Genomic DNA, 24,467 nt, shown 5'->3' with positions numbered 1-24,467 from the left:
CATATAAAATGATGTTGCTATTCTAACATTATAGCCAGAAATAACTTTTTTAAATTTTTTTTCATTTTCTAAGAAATCATTGTAAATGTGCCACTCCCCCGTGCACCACAGACTAATGGACTGTTCCATAACCGCAAGAACCACTGACCCCAGCACATCACATCACAGTGAGAGTTGTTGTACTATTGTCCTGCTATTGCTGTGGCTTCTCTTATTTTCAGAAAGTCAAACCAGGCAAAGCTCCCACTTAATGACATTTTGATTGTATCCAAATGTTAACAGTAATAGGTTGTTTTTATGTGTAGTTGAAGGGAACATTCTCAGGATAATTTAGGTACAAGGTTTGAAAGTAAAACTTGTAGTTAAATGTCTGCATGTGACATTATTGTTTGGGGGTCTGATGGATTAGAGAACCTTATCTCACAGTGCACAATGTCAGTAAAGAAAAAAAGTACAGAATGACAGTTGCCTGAGTCTGCTACATAACTGCAAGTATGTTTCCATAAAGGTGATAGATGGAACAACAAACAATAGCATGTTGTAATTGTCTTTTTAACTACATTATGAAATCACAAATCACATGTGCTTTCAAATAAAATATTTATTGGTTTAACTAAAACTTTATTTGCTCACATTACATTCTTTCAAATCTTTCAATATTGATACTTTGTTATCAAGACAAAAGAACGACTAAAATATTTTTTCCAAAACCTATTTGGAAAACCTGCTCTCTGTAGAGCCGCTGGTCCTTGATGAAAAAGACAGGGAAGATGATAGAGGCAAATAAATAAATAAATTTTTATTCATGTACAGCATACAGCAGGATAGTTGTGTGATTAGAAACTGCTGTCTGGGCAGATTACCCTTCACTAAACATGACAGAGGAGAAAAAAATACTCCAGTCAGTGTGGATTGTGACATCTGATAAAATGGATGTTTATCTATTCAGTGAGACGCACAAGTGATGGACATCAAACGCCACCAATGGAGAGTAAGTCCCCATAATAATACTATGTGATTTATGTCCTCAAATGTGATTAATACAAGAACATAAACACATGTGCATTTTCAGAGATGTTCTCCGCAGATAGCAGTTATTTCAGATCGCTGGTACAGTATCTCACAGTAAAACAGCTGATGAATGACGTAGTTGTAGTTAAGACAACTAATATTAACACAGTGATTGGGCTTTGTATTAGTATATCAAATTGTCACCTGTCGCAACCACTGGGAAACCTTCACTGCAAGTCAGATTGGACATAATGTTTGGTTTATCTGTTTTTTTTTTCTGTTATCTGTTTTTCTTAATGTGTCTGTTTTATCCTTGTGTAATATATTTATATTACTGTCAATTTCTTTTTGTTCTTTTGTATTTATTTTGCAAACTCCTCATTTTAAATGTTTATTTCTCAAACACATTTGTAGTAAAAACATAATCACTATTAACATTTTGAGAATTATATGTGTTGAGCAGTCTTGTCAAGGAAACAAGCAAGATTGGTAGAATTAAAGGAGGATTATTTTGGTCATGTGTTTGTAAGTGTTAGTGACTTCATTATGGTTAATTGGGATGTCCATCTCACAGCTGATCTGAGAGCCTTCTTTCTCCGCATCTGCTTCTAAGCTTGGTCTTGATCACCTTCAGTTTGGAGAATTATCACTCAACTGATGCAGTTGTGACTGACAGCCTAGACTGTACTGACCCAAAGACAACATAACAATCTAAAGGCTGAGCAAACTAGTTAGTAGCACTCTACCGAAATCAATTGAATGGAATAATTTCAGCTACAACAACTACAAAATGTTTTTAAGGGTGCTTTATATTCCTCCATATTCCATCATAAGGGCATCTTATAGCGCACAGTATCTCATGTTCTTCACTTCACCATGTTTTTCTGTAATACAGTGCACCCTATAGGGTACTTCACAGTGTGTGAAACAGCAGCCCTCCCATTCATTTGAATGGGTTTGCTTGGACAAGCTGTTGTTATTTATTTGTTTATTAGTATCAAATAGCAAATTTAAGCTGTGGTCTGTGTCACTGTTGGTGGCTCAACATCAGTTTTAATTCTGTGATTTGGCTCATGGTTTTATGAGGAAAGAGACACCTGAAACAATTTTTAATAACGATCAATTTTATTGTTAGTGTTTCATTGTATAGCTATTAGCATTTAATTTTGAAAAAATCAAAGACAAAACAACAACAAAATAAGAGGTTATATAATAACAACAAGAATTTACTGCATGATCAAAACTTTTCCCCTGTATCATTGTCAAAAAGTTGAAGCACAATCAGAATAACAAACAGCTTTAAAACATTTGTTTCCAAGAGATTATTTATTCTCTCAAGAACTCTTATATACATCTAGTTTCAAAGAGCAACATTTTGAAATAATAAATCAAAGTCATTACCAGATATTAAAACCCCTTGATAGAATGTTTTTAAAAGTCAAACTTTTGCTCTGTTTTTGTAAGAATATCTGGCAAAAGAAGATATACTACAGTAAGATATTTTTCACAAGGAGTGTCAAGTGAAACAGAAACTAACTTCTACATGTGTTTCCCTGCCTCGCCTCATTTTTGATCCAGGATGGACACATAATGTATGTGACTAAAGCCTATTTAGTAGATATTAGAATTTTAGGAGCAAATATAGTTTCCATACAATGGGAATGGATGGATGAGAGGCAAATTGTAAAGCGTTTGCATAAAAGCACTATATAGAACAGTATAGTAACACGAACACTGTAACAGTCAATTTATTTCACCTGTTGATCAGAAGTGGCTTTTTCTCCTCACTTTACTGATGCTTTTTGTTACTTTTTTTGTGATTTTAAATGTTTGTAGAGCTTTGTCACAAACAGACTTTGCAGTGTTCTCTGCTGTCTCCCATACTGAATCTTCTTGATCAGCTTCAAAATATCCTATACAATCTCCTACTACTGCTCCTATGGTAATATCACCTAACTAAAAAAATGTAAAATTTGAGACATGATCTTTCCATTCTTTTTAATCATTCTGTCCACTGTTTGCAGCATCTCAGTGGTGTAGCAGTCTCCGTTGTTTTCATCCACTATCTTGTCTATGGTTTTGAGTAGCTCTGCCACCTGGAACTGGTTGCTCCTGTATTCATCCTACTGGTTGTTCTTCCAGTGTTTATTATCAACAACGTGGCACCGGCCGCCGTACTTCTTCACCACATCACTCAGAACTTTATTCTGTTGGATAAACTCCTCAATTTTCATTCCTTCAGGGAGCTGGTCACCATGCATGAAGACAACTGCAGCATATTTGAAAGCCTACTCAGAAAAAGTCTTTCGTATTTTGTCAATAACCTGCTTGTCATGGTCTGTGAAATTCTAAACTTTAAGTAAAATAAGAAAAACATGAGGCCCATAGCGCACTGCTTTTCCCAGCTCCAGTTTTTCCCAGCAGGACAATTCTTCTGTCTTAGTTTAGAAAAGAATAATGAATCAGGATCAATAATATTATGCATATTGCTCTTGCTAGTTTTTGTGCATCACTATTCAGATTACACTGTGAGTGGAATAATTCTTTATGCAAACATTAGTAAAAATCACAATAAAGAGAGACACCACTTTCTAAATTAGGTTGCAGTCATAACTGGTAAATGAGGTCATGTAGAATCCTTGATTTTTGGTTTGAATGTTTTTATCTACATGTGAAAAGTAGCTGAAGTTAACAAGTACACTAGCACTGTATTTTTAGAAATTATTATGTAATTTCTTTTATGCTGGATGTTGTGAACTACTCATTTTTTTAGTATGAGCAGATAATGTGGGTAAATAAGGGCAACAGATGGGAAAATCCTCCCCAAGATACATTTGCATTGATCACATTAGAGGACCAAGCAGAGACATTGGTATGCTTCTTTTCCAGAAGGAGAGTTTTTATATATTTACACCTCAAACTCTTTACTCTGACATCAAATTTACACATATTGTGTTGAAAATATTTATATTTTCACTAGATTTTAAGATGCAGTACATTTGAATAATTGATACATTTTACAAGATAGATTTAAAGAATTATCGATTGTATAAGTTATGAATATGAAATATCTTTTATGATTAAACAATGAAAAATGTTTAAAAATGAAGAACATCTTGTACATAAAAACTGATCATTTCTCAACAATCAAATCAGATTTATTGTGTAATTTTGTAAACAGCTGTGAGGTTTAAGAGCACTGCTGTTCATAGATACATTTTTTAAATGCGTAGTGATGCATCTCAGGTGTTAAAACTGTATATACAGTCAAAACTTTTGATTAAAACAAAATTGACTGCAGTTTAAAATTCTTCATGAGACAACTGTGTTGTGCTCAAAACAAACAAAATATCATAAGTGAAAAGAATTAACTCACCGTCCATGTTGTCGAAAAGAGCAACTGCAGAGTGACAATTAAAATGACGAGACTGCCTGTGTGACTATGTTTCTCTTTTACACTTATTTATCAGGTGCATTGTGGGGCAGACTTAAAGTAAGACAAGTAGGAAACTGTCTGGAGCACCAAACTAAAAGGGATCCAAACAGCTATAGATTTATTATGATGTTTAGATATGAAACATATAAAATCATGTTGTTATTCTAACTAATTATAACCAGAAATAACTTTTTTTTTTAAAGAAATCATTGTAATTGTGCTACTCCCTCCGTGCACTACAGATTAATGGATTATTCCATAACTGGAAGAACCACTGTGACTGCAGCACATTACATTACAGTGAGAGTTGTTGTACTATTGTCCTGCTATTGCTGTGGCTTCTCTTATTTTCAGAAAGTCAAACCAGGCAAAGCTCCCACTTAATGACATTTTGATTGTATCCAAATTTTAACAGTAATAGGTTGTTTTTATGTGTAGTTGAAGGGAACATTCTCAGGATAATTTAGGTATAAGGTTTGAAAGTAAAACTTGTAGTTAAATGTCTGCATGTGACATTATTGTTTGGGGGTCTGATGGATTAGAGAACCTTATCTCACAGTGCACAATGTCAGTAAAGAAAAAAAGTACAGAATGACAGTTGCCTGACTCTGCTACATAACTGCAAGTATGTTTCCATAAAGGTGATACAGAAAGTAATTTATCTAATTATCTTATCATGGCTTTGTTATTCATTTTACATGTTTGACAGTTTATATTTTAAATATGCAATTACTTAGTGTTTTCAGTCATTTAATACATTTTAAGTCAATAATGTTTGGATAAATTTCATGTACTATTAGTAATTTTATTTGATGTCTTTAACATTTTATGACAGCCATCTGGAGATTATTTTTTCCTTGTGGCAGATTAATATGATGCTCAGAGGAACACAGATCTACACAGAATAACTGAAATAAGTTGTAAACTCACCTTCCATGATGTTAAAAAAGAAATTGGAGTGAAAATGTCTTGAAATTGAATCTGGTCTATTTCTTTGCTTTGATTCTAGTGAGTTTCTGTGTCAACACACTACGATGAACAACCAGCAACAAGTTACTATCCTGAAAAAATGAATGATTTATATACCAGTTTCAGTGAGGGCTGCACCTCTTTTAGAGGTGTGGCCTTGATGTTTCAACTACTGTTGACAGTAAACTCTGAATGCTGCTTTTCAATCAGCAAAGGTAATTTTGTGGTCAGAGATTCAATAATACAATTATAGATAGTGGTTCTCTTTTATAATTTACACACAATTATAAAAGCAAGCTTGTCATTATGTTTGGTTTTATTTCTCTGTAGCACATGTTTAGACCTTAAAATATAGCTAGTAAAGCACTTGTACTTGTAAAGCAGGATTTTGATCAGATTTGACAACAGGTATGTTGATTATTGCTTGACTTAGAATATGTCTGACTTGCTGAAATGTCAAACAGGTTTTCAAACATTGCTTCTTACATCTTGCAAATTACATTCATTCATTCATTTTCATACCTTTTTAGAATGTTTTGTCTGTGAATGAAACTGTAGTAGACTGGAATGTTATTTTAACGTGTTGTGATATGTATCAGCAAATAAAGATGAGGTATGAAACACAAACCAGGTCTATGTGCTTCTCAAAATTTGAACCACTGCAATGTGCAGTTTCACCAATTGTGCATGGATCCTTTTTGATGATAGACCGACAGTTTTAATCAGCTGGTTGTCAAACAGAACATTCTTTTGTCCAGGAAACAAAATCTTGATATTGATTTATATGAACAATATGACATCATTCACTCACTTGATAAAAAGCAGCACTGTGCTGCATTCTTTGTAAATCTGTCCAATGTTTTTGATATTGTTGATCACAAAATTCTGGTAAAAAAAAAGTTGCTCTCTGTGGGTTTTGAAGTTTCTGCTTTCAGCTTGTTCAAATAATATCATCTCATCTCATCTCATCTCATCTCATCTCATCTCATCTCATCTCATCTCATCTCATCTCATATCATGTCATGTCATGTCAGAGCTAGCTTAATGAATTTTTGACATAATAGGCACTAACTGCCTCTAGCCACTGCTAAGCTCTTTATGCACTCAATGATTTTCTTGCACTTATCCTATTGTGCTACAAGCTGGTCCCAGGCAGGAGTGACTAAGCTAAAACCATTATACACTCTTCCTTCTTCTTCTACCACCATTGTATCATCATTCAAAAGTATTATTTATTGACTTTTGACAGTTCTCTTTGTTTTGCAGATATGTGTCTGATGTATAAATTAATTCATGATCTTGCACCACCACTACTTAAACAATGTGTGTCATTCTGCAGGAACAATGCTAGGGAGACCAGGGCATGAGCAAGAGGTGACTGCTTGGCTAAATTTAGGAAAACTTTTGGATAATCAGCATTTTCAGTCAGAGCAGCAGATAAGTGGAACTCAATTCCCACCCACTGTTATGGCTCTGTCCGCAGTCTGACTCTGTGTCCCTTGTTGCCATTCTCCATCAGTCCACCAGAGACCCTCAGCTTTTTCCCTGTGATGTTAAGTCTGGACTGAGTGGAGGATGGATAGATTAGGTAGTATTGTATTGAAGGACCCCTTGAGATATTATTGCTTATTGTAGTTAACCTTTGTCCTGACATTTGTGATGACTGCACAACAACATTTGCAGCGTCCTCTCCTAGTTCCAACTATGCAGTGTCTCTGTCCATGTCTACGTCTACGTCTGTGTCATCACGTGGAGTGTGAGGGAAATATGTCTATGATCATCAGTTTGTTCTGGACATTTGTAACAAAGACGTTGGCTATACAAAATACTGGCTGGGAGCTAAATCAGCTGAGTGTGCTTTGTCTGCTTTGCCCAGTGGGCCCAAAGGAGACCATGGACTTGCCTGGAGCTGCACTGGAAAGGAAAAATCAAAGTCAGTGCAACAGGACGCGGAAGCTGGGCAAGCATGGAGGAGTGCAAGCAAGGCTAACTGTTAACCCATACAAACTGGCAGTTCCAACAATTATGCTGCCTAATGTTCTCTGGACAGCAAAATGGATTATTTCACTTCCCCATCAGTGCTCGTTACTTGTTGACATGCAAGAGCTGTCTACATCCAACTGAGATATGTACTTTCTTTAAACTTTCTGTTGTTGCACTGCTGTGGGCTAGGAGGAACATCATTTCATCTTTTTTGTGTACGCAAATACACAAGAAAATGACAATAAACTAAATCTTGAATCTTGAATCTTAAGTCTCGTCAGCACTGCCCTGCTCCCAGTGTCTTCCCAGCTTATCAGCTCCCAGCCTGCCCCTGTGTCTCACCACTTGTTCCTTGTTGTCTGATTAGTTTAGTTCGTATGTTAGACCTGTTTTTCAGTTAAGTCTTGTTGGATCATTTGTTTGGTTTAGTTGAATGCTTGCACTCCTGTTTGCTGTTCCTGTGTTCAATAAATAGATTATTCATTTCCTTGTGCCTGCCGAGTCTCTGCGTTTGGGCTCTACCTGCTCCGCATTTCATGACACCCATATCAGAGAATGCATAAGCCTCAGTACTTTTAAAACAACACTTAAAACATGGCTCAAGATGAGCCAATCATGTGATTTCTGATCTAAACCTTTGTATGGAACCAACTGTTTTCCAACATGAAGAGTATGTAATGTATATTTTGTATGATGTTGTTTTATATGTGTTGCACTGTTTGTAAGTTTTGCTAATTGTATTGTTCTTAATTGTTTGTATTGAACTGTATTGTTTTTTATATTTTCCTGCCCAGGGACCACAGGTGTAAATTAGCTATATAGCTAACTCTGGCCCAACGGTTATGTTGTGCATGGCCCATGTTAAATAACAAAAAACTGAACTAACTAATATCCCTCTTAGAGTTCAAACTGTTGTTGCTGATGATTTCAAATCCAAATAGTTGATAAAGATGTCCCTCCTGGCCTGCAGATTTAAAATGCTTGTTCTAAACTTTTAAGTATTTCACAATGGTGGAAGACATAAATGTTCCCAAACCTATTCATGCTCTAAATCAGTTGGTCCCTAACTTTTTCTGCTGGGTCCCTTTTTGTGGGTAAAAATATTTTCAAGCCCCCCACTTGCATAAACACACTCTCAAACATGTCGTTTGTTTCCAACCTCCTACAGAATTTTATTAATTTAATTAATACAGAATTACATCTTGTCTGTGACATCTTAGCCTATTAAAAAAGGAACAAGTCACTTTGAGAGTGGAAGCATTAAAAGTCACACTGCAGCATACATGTTCCAAATTTTTGTGAGCATTTTAATCAGAATAACTTGATAATTGTCTTATTCATAATCACTACTGTGTTAACAGCATCTAGTTTCAACAGATTTTCTCAAAATTCCCTCTCTGCACAAGAATTCCAAGTTTACCAACCCCCTGAACACAAAACCTGCACATTTCATCTGCAAGAATTACACTTAACTGGGAATTCACTAGAAAGCAAGACATAAGTGGTGGCGTTCTATCTGTTAAATCCACACGGACTCCAACCTGCGTTCAGCGTCTCTGTTCAGAGAAGCAACTGTCTGTCAGCAGCAGCTGCTGGGGAGCTGAGAGGACAGCGGCCAGACAAACTGCCTTCATCAGGTTGGCTGACAGCAGAAATTTACTGAACCAAAATAGTTTTCATGTCAGCTCCATGAGAGGAAATTGACATTGTTTGTATTTATTGATCATTGATTTTACTTCCCTGCCCTCCGTAGCAAGTGTGGGGACTCTGCAAGTTCACTTGTTAGTTTCACTACCAGCACTAACCACAGCATTGTCAAACCATAAAACATAATGTGTTGAGTTATCCTGACTGCTCGATGTCCTTGCTGCATAATTTTCCTCCTGTTCTCTAGCTGTGGTTTGATTGTATGACCATTTCCTGCCAGTTTGACTGGTTTGTCAGCGGTACCTGAACAACTGGAGAGATGACTATCCCATGATTCACTTCTTTCATATGAGTGCCTGATGCAGGCCTCATTATAGCCAAAAGTATTATAGTCATAATGTTTCACTACATATACTGGATAATATAAAACATGTAAGAATGAAAAACAATAAGGGCATAAAAAAATATATATATATTTACCAAATATAATTCTTTGCTACACCCACATTTCCAAAACCAGACCTGATGATCACATTATCCTGTGTCTACTGTCCTGTAAACATGAGGCTGTAAGGCTCAGCAATATGCTTGAAAATCAATATCACACATGAAAATAATGTATCATCAAATTGATGTTCAATGTAATGCAATGGTGTTTTATTTTTGGATGTTATGGTGAACATATAAAAACAAAAACTTTTCAACTGATTCTATTTTCAACTTCTATTTAAAATCGTCTTGAAATCATTAATTTGTCTGACTAAATGCTATAAAATGACAATGTATCAAAACAGGTAAAATAAATACAACTAAAAGAAGACTAAGCGGAAAATATTTGTGAATTGCATGGTTGGTTGGTGACATTGGGTGTTAACAGTTCAGCAATATAACCTGTTAGAGCTTTAAAAGTAATGAATACATTTTGAAAATCAATTGTAAAGGAAAATGAAAGCAACTGTCAGGATACAGTGATCAGTGAAAAATGGTCCATGTTAAATCCTAGCAACACTATTTTGAACAAGCTGAAAACAAGAAAGAATTAATCTTCTTTTTTCTTTCTTTCTCTTTTTAAACTAATGGCAGTAAACAGGACATTACAGGCGATAAGACAGGATGTACAGTAATAAATATGTGAATGACAGTTTCCAAAGAAACAGGTTGAAGCAAGATAGATAATTATGACACACTGACTCTGCAGATGACAGATTGTGACTCAGATATTATTATGCAAATTGTGCCCAGTGTATAAAATAAGTATTGACAACAAGTAAATGCAGCTACAATAGAAATTATTTGGGTTTCTTACAATAATTAAGGCATTTACTGCCCTTCAAAGCTCCTTATTTCCCTGCACTGAATGTGATTAAATACTCAGTGTTATGAGTGCATTTTACATTCATATAGTGAAAAACATTCATATAACTGTCAAAGAGGAAGAGATGGCAGCTGCATCTTTCCATACCTTTTTAGGGTGGAGTGTTTTATCTCTGGGTGAGACAGAACAAGATGAAAGAAATTTTATTTGTTTCTATTGGCAACATCCCAAGATGAATGAACTATATCAGGCTATTTACTGACAAACAATATATAGAGAGTATATCTTCAGCTGTGTCCTTTAACTTTTTATGTGGTTTCATAAAAAAAGAAAGAAAATGAATAGACAGGTGACCAATTAGCTGTTTTATTGTTGCACAAGACATTTAGAACTGGGCAACAAACACTTAATCTACAAGCACAAAACAAAACAGGTGAAAAGCAAATCATCATCATAAAACACCACAAAGTCATATAAAGTCCATGTCCCAACAACCACTTTCAGATTTCAGATCAAAACTTGTGCCATGTTTGCTTACAGTAAACAAGACATTACAGAAGATAAGACAGGTTGTTCAGTAATAAATGCATGAATGACAGTTTCCAGAGAAACAGGTTGAAGTGGAACCTGATGTGATGTTTAGCTAGATAAATTAAAACTTTGATTACTGCTGGATTAACTTCTTATTTATAGACACTGGGATTTCCATCAAGTCACAAAATTAACATCTGCTGGATTCTGCTTCAATGTTCATTCAAATGGGTTCCAAGGAGTATTTGTTCTCTCATACAAATCATAAAGTTTGTTCATGACAGCATCAAATGTCTTCTGTATTGCCGTCTAAGGTGTGATTGCCACCTAAACTACCTTTTCTATTGCACTGACTAGTGGAGACACTCTTGCTGTCTCAGCTATTTGTTCTTCTACCACTGTTGCTAGTGGTGTTGCTATTACTTTTCATCAAATAGTGGTATACCTCGGTTAATACCTTCATAAATTTTGACTTGATCAACATAGCTGAGACAGTTGCAAGTAATCCAGCAATGATCGCCAAACCTACAAAACCTCTAATCCATGTCCGTGATGCTTTGTTCAAACACTTCTCAAGGGCTCTGCTTTTAGCCTGCTGTCTGATCTCTTCCTGTGTCATGTTTCCTGATGACAGTCTGATGCGCTTTTCCTCTTTCTGTATTTCTCTCTCCACTGTTTGCAGCATCTTATTGGTGTAGTAGCCTCCATTGTTTTCCATCACTATCTCTTCTATGGTGTTGAGTAGCTCTGCCACCTGGAACTGGTTGCTCCTGTATTCATCCTGCTGTTTGATCTTCCAGTATTTATTATCAACAACGTGGCACCGGCCGCCGCACTTCTTCACCAGATCACTCATATGCTCACTTTCACTGACAAACTCCTCAATCTTCATCCCTTCTGGGAGCTGGTCACCCTGGGTTAAGACAACTGCAGCATATTTGAAAGCATCTTCAGAGAAATATTCACACATTTTTGTGATGACAGCTTTCTCCTGCTTGGTGAATTTCTCCACTTTAAGCACAATGAGAAAAGCATGAGGCCCAGGAGCACACTCAGTGATACACCTCACCATCTCAGGCTTCATGTCCTCCTCAGACCTGCCTGGGTCAAAGAAACCAGGAGTGTCGATCAAGGTGATGCTTCTTCCATTGACAGATTTGGTTTCTGCTTCGGAAAAATGTGTTTTCAAGTCATTAAAATGGTTTATTTTGAATGTGGCCTCTCCAAATATGGTGTTAGCCAGGCTGCTCTTCCCAGCTCCTCCTTGACAATCCTCCTTGTGTTCAGCCCTAAAAGAGAATTACTTTCTATCAGTAACTTGTCCAAGTGTTTTTCCCATTCATTGATTTTCCTACAATAATTTTTGCTGAGTTACAGAAACACTTCAAACACAAGTAGGAGAGCTCTGCTCTGCTTTAAATGCTTTATAACTCTATAAAGACTCTAACAAGCCAATCAACTGCATTATTATGTTCAATATCAAAGTAAAGCTAATGTTGAGTTATAATACTTTGGAGTAGCAGTCATTTTGTAGACATGTACAGTGGAAGCCACTTGTATGGATCAAAAAGATTGGGACAGAAACATTTCTATACAAATGCTGTTTAAATAATTTGCTTAGTAATCAAGTAGTCCGCTTACAGTGTATGGGGGGAAAAAATTAAACTACGGTAATTCTATTTTCTTTTTACTTTATTCCCATAGTACATGTATGATGTGTATAGCAGCTGCGGCACCATTATCAGGTGTTGCAGTGCACCTCCGCAGGGTTGTGTGGAGGTGGGTGTTTATTTGTAACCGCCCTGAAGCAATCAGAAAATAACGTTTTATTCCTCTCATTCACTGGCTTTCTCGCTGCAACTGCTGACGCTCCTCATCCACTCTCTAGTTCGCTCGACCATCGCTTCTCTCTCACTCATTCTCTTTTCTATGAGTATGAGTTGGGAAGCCGTCAGCAAAGCTAACTTTACTTTTAACGTTATCAAACCAAGAGAAATGTCCACCCCTCTTCTTAATTATGTTTTTGTCTTCCCTTATTGCAGGGTTGTACAGGGTTACGGCTACCTGGGGCAGGTGGTGCATGCACATTGAATCGTAATGTCAATTAGATGGTAATTAAATTAAAAATCAGTTATAATAATCATCTGCTTACAATGATCAATTTCACCTGGACAGACGTGATCACTATAAGCGTTTTCCACTGTACTGTGAAATTCACAGTTTCCTATTTTGTGTTTGATAATAAATTCATTTGTAAGGGACCTGAGTTAACTGACATTAGTAACCTCTTAACTCTAATAATTCTGGGATTATCTGATGGATACCGCCATGTATAGGAACTAAAAATAAGAATATAGAAAGTTAGTGAAGAAAAGGAAAATTAAGAAGAAGAAGAAAAAGAAAAAAATTTGTACAAATAAAATTGAAAATATTTAAAAGAATAATAAATAGCATTGAATATAGTTTTTACTGTATTACCAACTACCTCCTTAAAATGAAAACTAAAATGAAATGTAACAAGTCAGATCTTATAAGGAGAATACATGATATTTAACATCTATGCTGTGTTAAACCTGATAAGATAAGATATAAGATTTAAAGTGTCAGAGTTTGTTTTATCTTAGTGAAATATAATAAATAATAGCTTAAACATTTTTTCAAAAACATTTACCATCAGTTCACGGAGCAGGAATGGATGGATGGATCAGTTGGGAATTATGAGTTTCTTTCATTGGAAGAATTTAGCTTTAAATTGAAGCATTTGGCCTAAAGTTTAGTCCTCATTGTTAACATAATAGCTGAAATAAATAGATAAATAAACTTACCTTCCATGTTGTCAAATACAGAGTCTTCAGATCTGTGAGACGTCCTCACTGTGAGTCTTTTTGCTTGTTAACTTGCTCCGAGTTGAGTCTTGCATTGTTTTTTTATACCTGTCTAACTTGTTTCCTGGCTGCAGGCTGATGAACACGTACTGCACTTGTTTTTATGCAAGTAGATTACACAGGCAATAATATACTACAAAATAAGCACCAATAATGACAATATGTTACCGCAAATAGCTACATAACACAAAATATGTCATGATATAGGACAGATTGTTTTGTAATTTCTCATATTTATTTCCAAATGTACAAATATTTATAGATTTCTGTTCAGGAGCACAATATATAGGAAATAATTTCACCTTGAAATGTGTTATTTCAAAAGGTTAATCCCACACAAAATGATGCACAGTGAAGGGATCATTCTGAAAATTAAAGAAAAAAAAGGGAAAATTTTACTTCTTATATAATATATACAGTACTCATGTTTTAACTTAGATATGTATGATGGAAACTACTGACTTGTGCTACCACTGTATTTTATTTCATATATATATTAATATTCATAGATTTCTGTTCTGACTTAATCTTTTGCGCAAGTGAACTCAAACTTGTGAACATGCATTGTTTTATTAAATTCATTTAGAGATTTGTAAACATGTACTTGTGGCTTTGTGGTAAAAACTATATTTATTTCCGTTTTAATACAAGAATGTTTCTCTTCCATTAAGTTCCATATATGTTCATATTTCACATTCCTACAATCTTTCATACATGTTTTTAATTCAGAAAGCTCCATTCATGTTTATTCATTGAAATGTACAGTATGAAGTCAGGTTTTTGCAGCCTTTTTGTTTTCATTCATTTTGTTTATTTCCTCGTTCCATTTCTTCAGATATGATACTCTGACTCACAAAGTGGCAATGTAAGAAAGGATTACAAGGTAAAGCAGGAAGTTGAGCATGACACTGCCTCTGCAATCAGTCGAGTTGAATCATTGCTTCTGACCCAACATCATTAAATTTTATATATGTAAAATCTGAATTTTACACTATAGTAACTTCAAGCATAAAATAAACTGTACAAACCTACTCAGTGTGTCTGGTCAAAATGGGCAATATTGTAGTTAAGTGATAATTCTTGTGTGTGATTGTCCATCCACCTGTAGCATTGCTGAGGCTGACATTTTGCATGTCAAAGCAGTTGAAATTGACTATTGTTATGCAACTACAATTAAATTAATTAATTCTTAAAATAACACTAATTGAGTGCATCTGTTTTTTTCTTCTTTGTGAGTCACTCAGCTGATGGGATGAATGTAAATGATTAAATGAAAAAATGAGACACTTGAAAACATATGAAGAATTTGTTGATTTATTGTTAAATTGTACATTTATATGAGAGCAAACAAACGGAAAATTAAATCAAAGTTATGGAGGGATCACATCCAAAGAACCATTGTCACTTCATAATCATTTCAGATAAAATGTATCAGGAAAAGTAAAAATACCTTTTAATTCATGATGAATTTATGATTCATGATTATCATTTACAAGAACTCTCAGGTTATCACATGATGAATTACATGTAATCTCTGAGCAAGAATAGCTCAGAAACAAGCATTTACCCTATACCTGCCATATTGTTCATTCTCATTCTTTACTACTAATTTAAAATTATATAATAATAATAATAATAATAATAATAATAATAATAATAATAATAATTATAATAATAATAATTTTTACTTTTTTGTTTATTTCTGTTTGTTAGGTTTTTTTGCATTGTTTTGTTTTATTTTGTTTTTCATTTTTTGTTTTACTTGCTATGTTATTGTGTTGTTAGTAACAACCCTGTTGTTAGTCTTATTGTGTGAAAAAAATATAAAAAACAATAAATATATTCAAGCAATATAATATAACTGTATCAACTTTTGGTGGATCATCTCAATACCTCAAAGGAGCAGCATAAATCTGGCTGTAAGGTTCAAAAGTTATTGAAAAATGGTGAAGCTGAATGTTACAGAACGGCAGGCCAACTGATAATAGCCGATACTTCACTTATTACAGCAGTTGGGTCATTGAAAATCCAATAGTTACATACATCTATACTAGCAAGAATACTAACACTAACAACAAAAACAATAGTAATACTACAACAACAATACGAGGAGGATCTCAGCCATTCTGACTCAAAATGATAACAGTAGCAATGAGAAGAAGGCAACCACCAGCAAAATGACTCTAATACACTGTAGCTGGCTCTTCAAAAAAGCTTTTACCTGATTTATTTTTCTACTACACTTATTCCTCCTACTACTGCTGCAGCTACTCCCAGTGCTGCTACAGCTGCTCCTGTTCACTCCGGTCCCAGTGACGAACCCAAACAGACTATCTGATCCGTCACTTACTGCTTCTGCTTTTTTTGATTTTGCTTTTCCTTCTTCTGCTTTTCTTGTTACTTCTCCTTTTGCCTCTGTTGTTGCCTCTCCCTCATGTCCTTCTCTCTCTTCTCTTCTTCTAGCAAGAAGAACAACACCACTAACAACAAAAACAATAGTAATACTCCAAACACTAGGAGGAGGGTCCCAGCCACTCTGACTTGGACACAAAATGATAACAGTAGCAATGAGAAGAAAGCAACCACCAGCAAAAAAGCTTTCACTTGATTTATTTTTACTGCCACCCATTTTCCTCTTACTACTATTGCTACTCTCAGTGCTACTTTTGCTGCTGTTCCTGCTGCACTTGCTGCTCTTACTACTGCTGCTTTTATCCAAGTGAATAACCCATGTTCTTCTAGCAAGAATAACAACATTAACAATAAAAACGATAGTAATACTCCAAACAATAGGAGGAGGGTCCCAGCCATTCTGACTTGGACACAAAATGATAACAGTAGCAATGAGAAGAAGGCAACCACCAGCAAGATGACTGCAATACGTCGTGACAGGTTGTTTAAAAAAGCTCTTATTTTATTTACTGCATACCATAATATTCCTCCTCCTACTGCTGCTACTACCAGTGTTATTGCTCCTACACATTTCACTATTGTTCCGCCTGCTCCTGCTGCTACTCCTGCACTTGCTGCTCCACCTGCTCCTGCTGCTCCTCCCACACTTGTTGCTCCACCTGCTCCCGTTGCTCCCGCTGCACCTGTTGCTCCACCTGCTCCTGCTGCTCCTTCTGCTCCTGCTGCTACTCCTGCACTTGTTGCTCCACCTGCTCCTGTTGTTCCCGCTGCACCTGTTGCTCCACCTGCTCCTGTTGCTCCCCCTGCACCTGTTGCTCCCCCTGCACATGCTGCCCCTCCTGCACTCGCTGCTCCTCCTGCACCTACAGCTCCTGCTACTGATGCTGTTGCTCCTGCTATTATTGCACTTGCAGCTACTGCTACTAATGCTGCTGCTCCTGCTATTATTGCAACTGCAGCTCCTGCTACTGATGCTGCTGCTCCTGCTATTATTGCACCTGCAGCTCCTGCTGCCAATGCTCCTGCTCTTTTGAGGATCCCAAACAGACCACCTGATCCACCACTTGCTGGTTGTACTTTTTTTGCCTTTGTTGATGCTTCTTTGTTTGCGTCTGTTGTTGCCTCTCCCTCTTGTCTTTCTCCTTCTTTTTTTTCTTCATCTACTTCTGTTGTCGACTTCCCTTCTTCTCCTTCTTCGGGTTCTCCACCTGCTTCTGTCAATGCTTTCCCTCCTCCTCCTCCTTCTGCTTTTTCTTCCTCTGCTTCTCCGTCTTCTGCCTCTGTTGTTGCCTCTTCTTTGTGTCCTGTTTTTTCTTCCTCTGCTTGACATTCTTTTATTGCCGCCCCTTCGTCTCCTTCTTCTTCTCCATCCTTTGATTCTGTTGCTACATCTTCTTCTGCTTCTGTTGATGCTTCTCCTTCCCCTTCTTCTTCTGCCTCTCCCACTGCCGCTGTTTCTGCTCCTCCTGTTGCTGCCCCAGTTTTGATAACTGGCCCAAAGAACACTTCCACCAATGATTCTGATGCAGGGCCTGTTAATTTGATCCACTCATTCTTAGAGATACCGGTGTTAGTCTTATTGCTGGTCTCTTTCAGCGACATGTCTCCTACTGATGTCCTGTTTCCTTCCACTGCTTGTAGCATCTCACCGGTGTAGCAGCATCCTTTGTTTTCCATCACCATCTTGTCTACTGTGTTGAGTAGCTGCTCCACCTGGAACTGGTTGCTCCTGTAGTCACCCTGTTGGTTGTTGTTCCAGTTTTTATTATCAACGACATGGTATCGGCCGCCACACTTCTTCACCAGATCCTTCAAACCTTCAGTCTGACCAACAAAGTCATCAATCTTCATGCCTTCAGGGAGCTGCTCACCATGAGTGAAGACAACTATAGCATACTTGAAAGCTTCCTCAGAGAAATACTGGCATATTTTCGAGATGACAACCTGCTCCTGCCCTGTGAATTTCTCCACTTTAAGCACAATGAGAAAAGCATGAGGCCCAGGAGCGCACTCAGTGATACACCTCACTATCTCAGGCTTCAGCTCCTGCTCTGGTCTATCTGCGTCAAAGAAACTAGGAGTGTCAATTAACGTAATTCTTCTCCCATGAACAGATTTGGACTCTGCTTGGCATTCACTTCTTCCCGAGGTGGGGTTATTCTTCATCTTGTACACATCCTCTCCAAATATGACGTTTGCCAGGCTACTTTTCCCAGCTCTAGTTTCTCCAAGCAGGACAATCCTGTATGTTTTTAGCACTAGAAGAGAATAATGAAAATTCGTCTTGACTTGCTCTCTTACCTTGCCACTTTGAGTCTCAAGATGCGTATCAGTTTAAACATATACATACAGAAATATGTCTACAGTATATAAACATTAATTGTAATCACAGGGAAGATTTTTACTCCTTGTATAACTCTTCAAAGACATATTTGTTGTCTCCATAAATTGACACTGTGCTGTTGTTACCTCTGATGCTTTTCCCAGCTCCGGCTGTTCCAGCGATGACAATCCTTGTTGTTGGTAGTACTAGAAGAGAAAATGATTGATAACTAACATTGAACAGCCTATTTGTTTTTAGCTTATTCTCTTACACTGTTAGTATTCTTGCCATTCATTTATGTTGTCACATCAAAGACTAAATATTGCGAGCTTGATTACATTAGCACTTGCTTTGCATAAACATCACATAATAATCACTGTAGAGGGAGGCCAGTTCTCATTGCTAACATTAGCTTGCAAGCATAACTGGCAACTCGACAGAATACTTTGCACTGGATATTAGCTTAAAATTGTGGCTACAGCTGTAATATTGTGCATTTGGTTATTTCATGTTGCAGTGTTTTCTAATGTTAATTAGGGCTGCAACTAATGATTCTTTTCATTGTCGATTAATCTGTCAATTATTTTCTCAATTAATTGATTAGTTGTTTATCTAAGAAATGTTGATTTAAAAAATGTTCATCACCATTTCCCAAAGTCCAAGATGCAACCTAAAATGTCTTGTTGTGTCCCAACCAACTGTCCTTAACCAAAAGATATTCAGTTTACCATCATAAAAGGCTAAAATAAAAAAACTAAATAGTGTTCACATCTAAGAAGCCGGAACCTGAGAATTTTTGTATTTTTCTTAAAAAATGAATTAAACAATTAACCAATTATCAAAGCCGTTGCAGATGAATTTTCTGTCAATTAATCGACTAATTGTTGCATCTCTAATATTAATGGCCTACAGGAAATCAGCTTGTTCCCAAATGGATGCTGAGCATGATCTTATAATATGTTCCATTCTCTTTTGTTCTTCTGAATTAGGACAAAATGGCACAAAAATGCTCCCATTATTGTCTTTGATCACTTCTTACCTGCTGACACTGGTTTGACTCTTGTTGTTGTTCCTCCTCTTCCAGTTACTTTTGCACCTCCTCCTTCAGCTCCTTTTCCGGGTGATAGTGGCATTAATGATCCTTTTATAACTCTGTTTATTATGTACACTTCCTTTTTCTGTGCACTGTTTGCTTCCTCTTCTGCTTCTGCCGTTACATCTTCCACTCCTCTTCTTGCTTCCCTTGTTTCCTGTAAAACTACGACAGCTGGCCCGAAGAAAGCTTTCGCCACTGATTCTGCTGTGGGGCCTGTTAATTTGATCCAAACATTCATAGGGACCCTGTTGTTAGTCTTATTACTAGTTTCTGACTGTTTCTCTGTCTACTGTGTTGAGTAGCTGCTCCAACTGGAACTGGTTGCTTCTATATTCATCCTTTTGCTTGTCTGTCCAATATTTATTATCAACAACGTGGCATCGGCCGCTGCACTTCTTCAACAGATCACTCAGGCATTCAATCTGACTGACAAACTCCTCAATTTCCATCCCTTTGGAAAGCTGCTCACCATGAGTGAAGACAACTGCAGCATATTTGAGAGCTTCTTCAGAGAAATATTGACAAATTTTCCTGACGACAGCTTTCTCCTGCTTAGTGTATTTCTCTACTTTAAGTACAATGAGAAAAGCATGAGGCCCAGGAGTGCACTGAGAGAAACATTTCAGTATCTCAGGCTTCATGTCCTCCTCAGACCTGCCTGGGTCAAATAAACCAGGAGTGTCAATCAAAGTGATGCTTCTTCCATTGACAGTTTTGGTTTCTCCCAATATGATGTTAGCCAGGCTGCTTTTCCCAGCTCCTGTTTTTCCCAGCAGGAGGATCCTCCTTGTTGTCAGCACTAGAAGAGACAGATGGCAAAGTATAATTAATACTGTACATTTGTGTTTGTGTGGACTTACAGTTGGCAGATTGCAACCACATTAGTAATGAGTTTGTTGACAAAGCATGACAGAAAGTTCTGTCAAAAAATTGCGTAAAGATCCTCTTCAGATATATTTTAAGATGTATAGAAAATACTCTACTTTGAATAATAATTCGTGTCTGATATGTTTTTTCCATGAAAAAAAGTGAAATTATCTTGTTAAAACCCTTAAAATTACATCTACTCCCTTCTCCCTCATTAAAAAATTCCAGAATCTATGAACATGCAAATACATTTCATTTCAGAAGTTTTTAACTGAAAAAAAAAACAAAACAAAAAAAACTTTGAGTGGAGGGGGACTTTAATTAAATTTATTGGGCATTGTTATTACAGTTTGCAGTTTGAACTGTGCTCTCAAAACTCCTGATGTCATGAACAAAATCGTGATGTAACAGTGTCTAAAAAGTGTCAGCTGTATGCTGTAACACAAAGCGTTCACACTTACAGTCATTAATTGGTGATAAAAAATGCTGAAAATAAAATTAACAAAAAAATGGTTTACTGTAAAGATGTCATATACTGACCAGACACCTTAATAAAAAATTGTGTTTGTAAACTTTTCATCACTATACTGAATACAATGGACTTCAGTTTAGCTTCTATAACTAAACATGCATTGTGTTTCCATCTAGTGTTTGCTGAAATATAGTGCAAGACTACATCAAAGTTAATGTGTCACTTTCTGTGTAGTCACACACCCTCCGTCTCTCGCACCCTGCTTGAGTCTTTATCTCTTCTTCTGCTGTTTTCACATTATTCAGATTGAACATTAACCAATGGTGCTTGCTTGTGTGTTCGGTGAGGCGACAAATCGGCAGAGAGCTCATGCCTGAACAAAATATATTATTAGCTTATTTATTGTCAGAGCCAGTGCACATTTACTAAAATTTAGTAGAGCTTGACCAATTTAGATATTGGACTATCACAGATATATCCGTATCAGCTTATATGTTGTCCGATATGCACCGATATGAAAACTTTTTTTTACAGAACATAATGCAGAAAAAGATGCTTAGGGTAAATATAGAAATTCTTCAATTTGTGTTTTTTTCAATTTATAGTTATGGGGTGATTTATTTCTATCCATAGCCAACACATTTGCCCAGTAGTTTAACAAGGATTGAGAAATTAATTAATAAAAAAGAGAAAGTGAAAGAGAGCAGGCATGCAAATACAAGAGATGTGTGTGTATGTGTGTAAGAGAGAGGGAAAGAAAAAAACAGAAAGTGAAACATAACTTTATTCCTTATGTATATTGATGGATTTTATATAGTGATACATTGTTTAATGTAGCTGACAAAACTCTCTGCAACACTTATGTAATGAGCCAGACATGAGCAACTCTGCTCAGATGTTACTGGCCAGAATGTAAAGACAATGGTTGATGAGTCACACATACCAAACATGTGACTCCTCCTTTTATGTAGGATTTTGCATGCTTTGTTGATATATTTCACAATTGCCAATGATTTAATCACAATAATTAGCCTGTAGTGGTTTCAGATGTTATCATTCAAATGATATTTTGCCAAAATATGAGTTTCCAGAATGTACTGCATAGTTATGTCAGATGAATATAAAGTGAGCAATGTTAAGAAATAACAGTAACAGTATCTTACCGTCCAAATTGGCTTCATAGCCCAGTGCTGTTCCTGAGGGCTTGGCATGAGAGGACTCGAGCCACAAACATTAAGTGGGATGACCCCAGTGATCCCAGAACAACTTTGTATTGATTTGTTGTGACCCTCACCTCTAAGGGGACAAGTGGCCCAAGCAAAATGCCCCCCACAGCATAACAGAGCCACCGGATCTCCAGAAAAAAGAATATTACATTGCAAAAACATCATCACTCTTCACCTTATTGGTCCAAGATGAAATATCTCAACAACTATTGATTGATTGACCATAGATTATTATGGAATTTTGTACAGACTTTCATGTTTATTTTAATTTGTCAAATACTTTGTTTATGAGAAAATAATTAATTAAAATTAATGACATTTCCATCGGCCTCAGCTCTGTGTTGTGTTAGTGCTTATTAGCAAATGTCGCATGGTAATATGCTCGGTGAAGATGGTGGATATTGTAAAGATTATACCTCATTTCAAGCATGTTAGCATGCTGGTATTAGCATTTAGCATCAAAGCACCAATGTTTACAATGTCACTTACAGCAAAGGGAGATACCTTAACTATTGTGACCCCACTAAGGAAAACACCTACCAGCATTCCTGTTGCAACACCAACAATTTGGATCAAACACATCTTAAATACTGAGTTTTCTTGTCTCCTCGTGTGTTGTGCATGTTCCCTGATGACTGTCTAATTCCACTTCCTCTCTTTGTATTACTATTTCCACTGCTTGTAGCATCTCATTGGTATAGCAGCCTCCCTTTTCTGTATTCTTTTCAGTTGTATTAAGGAGCTGTGCAACTTGGAACTTGTTGCTCATGTAGTTATTCATCTTTTTCTTCCAGTATTTATCATAAATGACGTGGCACCGGGCCACCACACTTCTTCACCAGATCATTTAAACCTTTGTTCTGATGCACTAACTCCTCAATTTTCATTCCTTTGGGGAGGTAGTTGCCATGTGTGAAGACAAGAACAGCATGTTTTAAAGCTTCTTTAGAGAAATACAGAAATTTTTTTGTGATAATGTCGTCCTGATCTGTGTATTTCTCCACTTTAAGCACAATGAGGAAAGCATGATGGCCAGGAACGCATCCAGTGATACACTTCAGTATATCTGGCTTTAGCTCCTCATCAGACCCTCCTGTGTCAAAAGAACCAGGAGTGTCAATCAAAGTGATGCTTTTCCGTTAGACAGATTCGTTGTTGTTACTCGAAAAATGGGAAAAATGAACAAGGGAATCAATTAATAGATTAATTTTAAAACTTATTTCATACCAGTGTAGGCTAAATAATTAATCATAAAGGTTTACTGTTAAGAGGGTTATATTCATTGCAAGTGAAACAGGAAGTTTTTCTGGTGGATCCAAATGCACGTAAAATATTGCAACAAAGCATGCAACCTACGCAAAAGGAGAGTATGGCAAGCCCTGTTAAATGTAACTGTGGACTGGAAATCTTGGAAATCTGAAATTGAAAGCTCAATACACATGGATGGAAACAGTGACGTCATTTGTCCTAGGAAGAATGCTATGTCATTTTGACTAGGAAGAATTGAATTACAGATATCTGCAGTACATATCCAGTCAAGCTATTAAATGTTAAAATGGCCAATTACACTTTTTAAGGATTTTAAGATATCTTAAATGTATTTTTGACCAGTACAATCAAAGTTGTGGATACAAGTTGCAGATATCTTGAAATACAATTTCTACTAGTAAGAATGTTATTGTGGATATCTTTAATTACCATTCTGAGTAGTGAGAATACAGTTTTGACCAGGAGAAATGCAATTATGGACATCTAAATGTAATTACAGATAGGAGTGTGGTTCGATTAAATGTTAAAACGGCTTGCCATAGGAGTCACGTTTGGTATTTGTGATGCATCAACCACTGTCTTCACAAAGTTTTCAGGGTTTGAATTGGCAGAATGAGAGAGTGTGTTTTTTCTCTGGGAATGATACTTGCATGAAAGATGCACCATGGACCGGTATAGTACTGCACCCACAGTACATTAGGACATGATCAGAGTAATGTGTTAAACACCTGAAATGCCAGAAAAAATGCAACAATTCTGCATGTTTTGACATAATTTTGCAGGTAAGAGGTGTGCAGCCCTCTGAGGCAAATCTGTGATTTTTGTTTAATGATTTTGAGATACATAAATAAAATTTAATGCACACCATTGCAGCTTGGACACTAGAGGGCACCAATATCAAACAGTTCAGTGCCATTTTAGCCTGAGGGATTTTCCAAGCCCTTGAGATTTAAAAGCAGGCAAACTTCCACTTCCTGTATATGATATAGCTACCCTGCACAGCTCACAGCTTGAACAGCAAACCG

This window comes from Thunnus maccoyii, chromosome 22 (assembly GCF_910596095.1).
Source record: "Thunnus maccoyii chromosome 22, fThuMac1.1, whole genome shotgun sequence".
NCBI lineage: Eukaryota > Metazoa > Chordata > Actinopteri > Scombriformes > Scombridae > Thunnus > Thunnus maccoyii.
The sequence above is the reverse complement of the archived record's forward strand: the minus strand, read 5'-3'. Positions refer to the sequence as shown.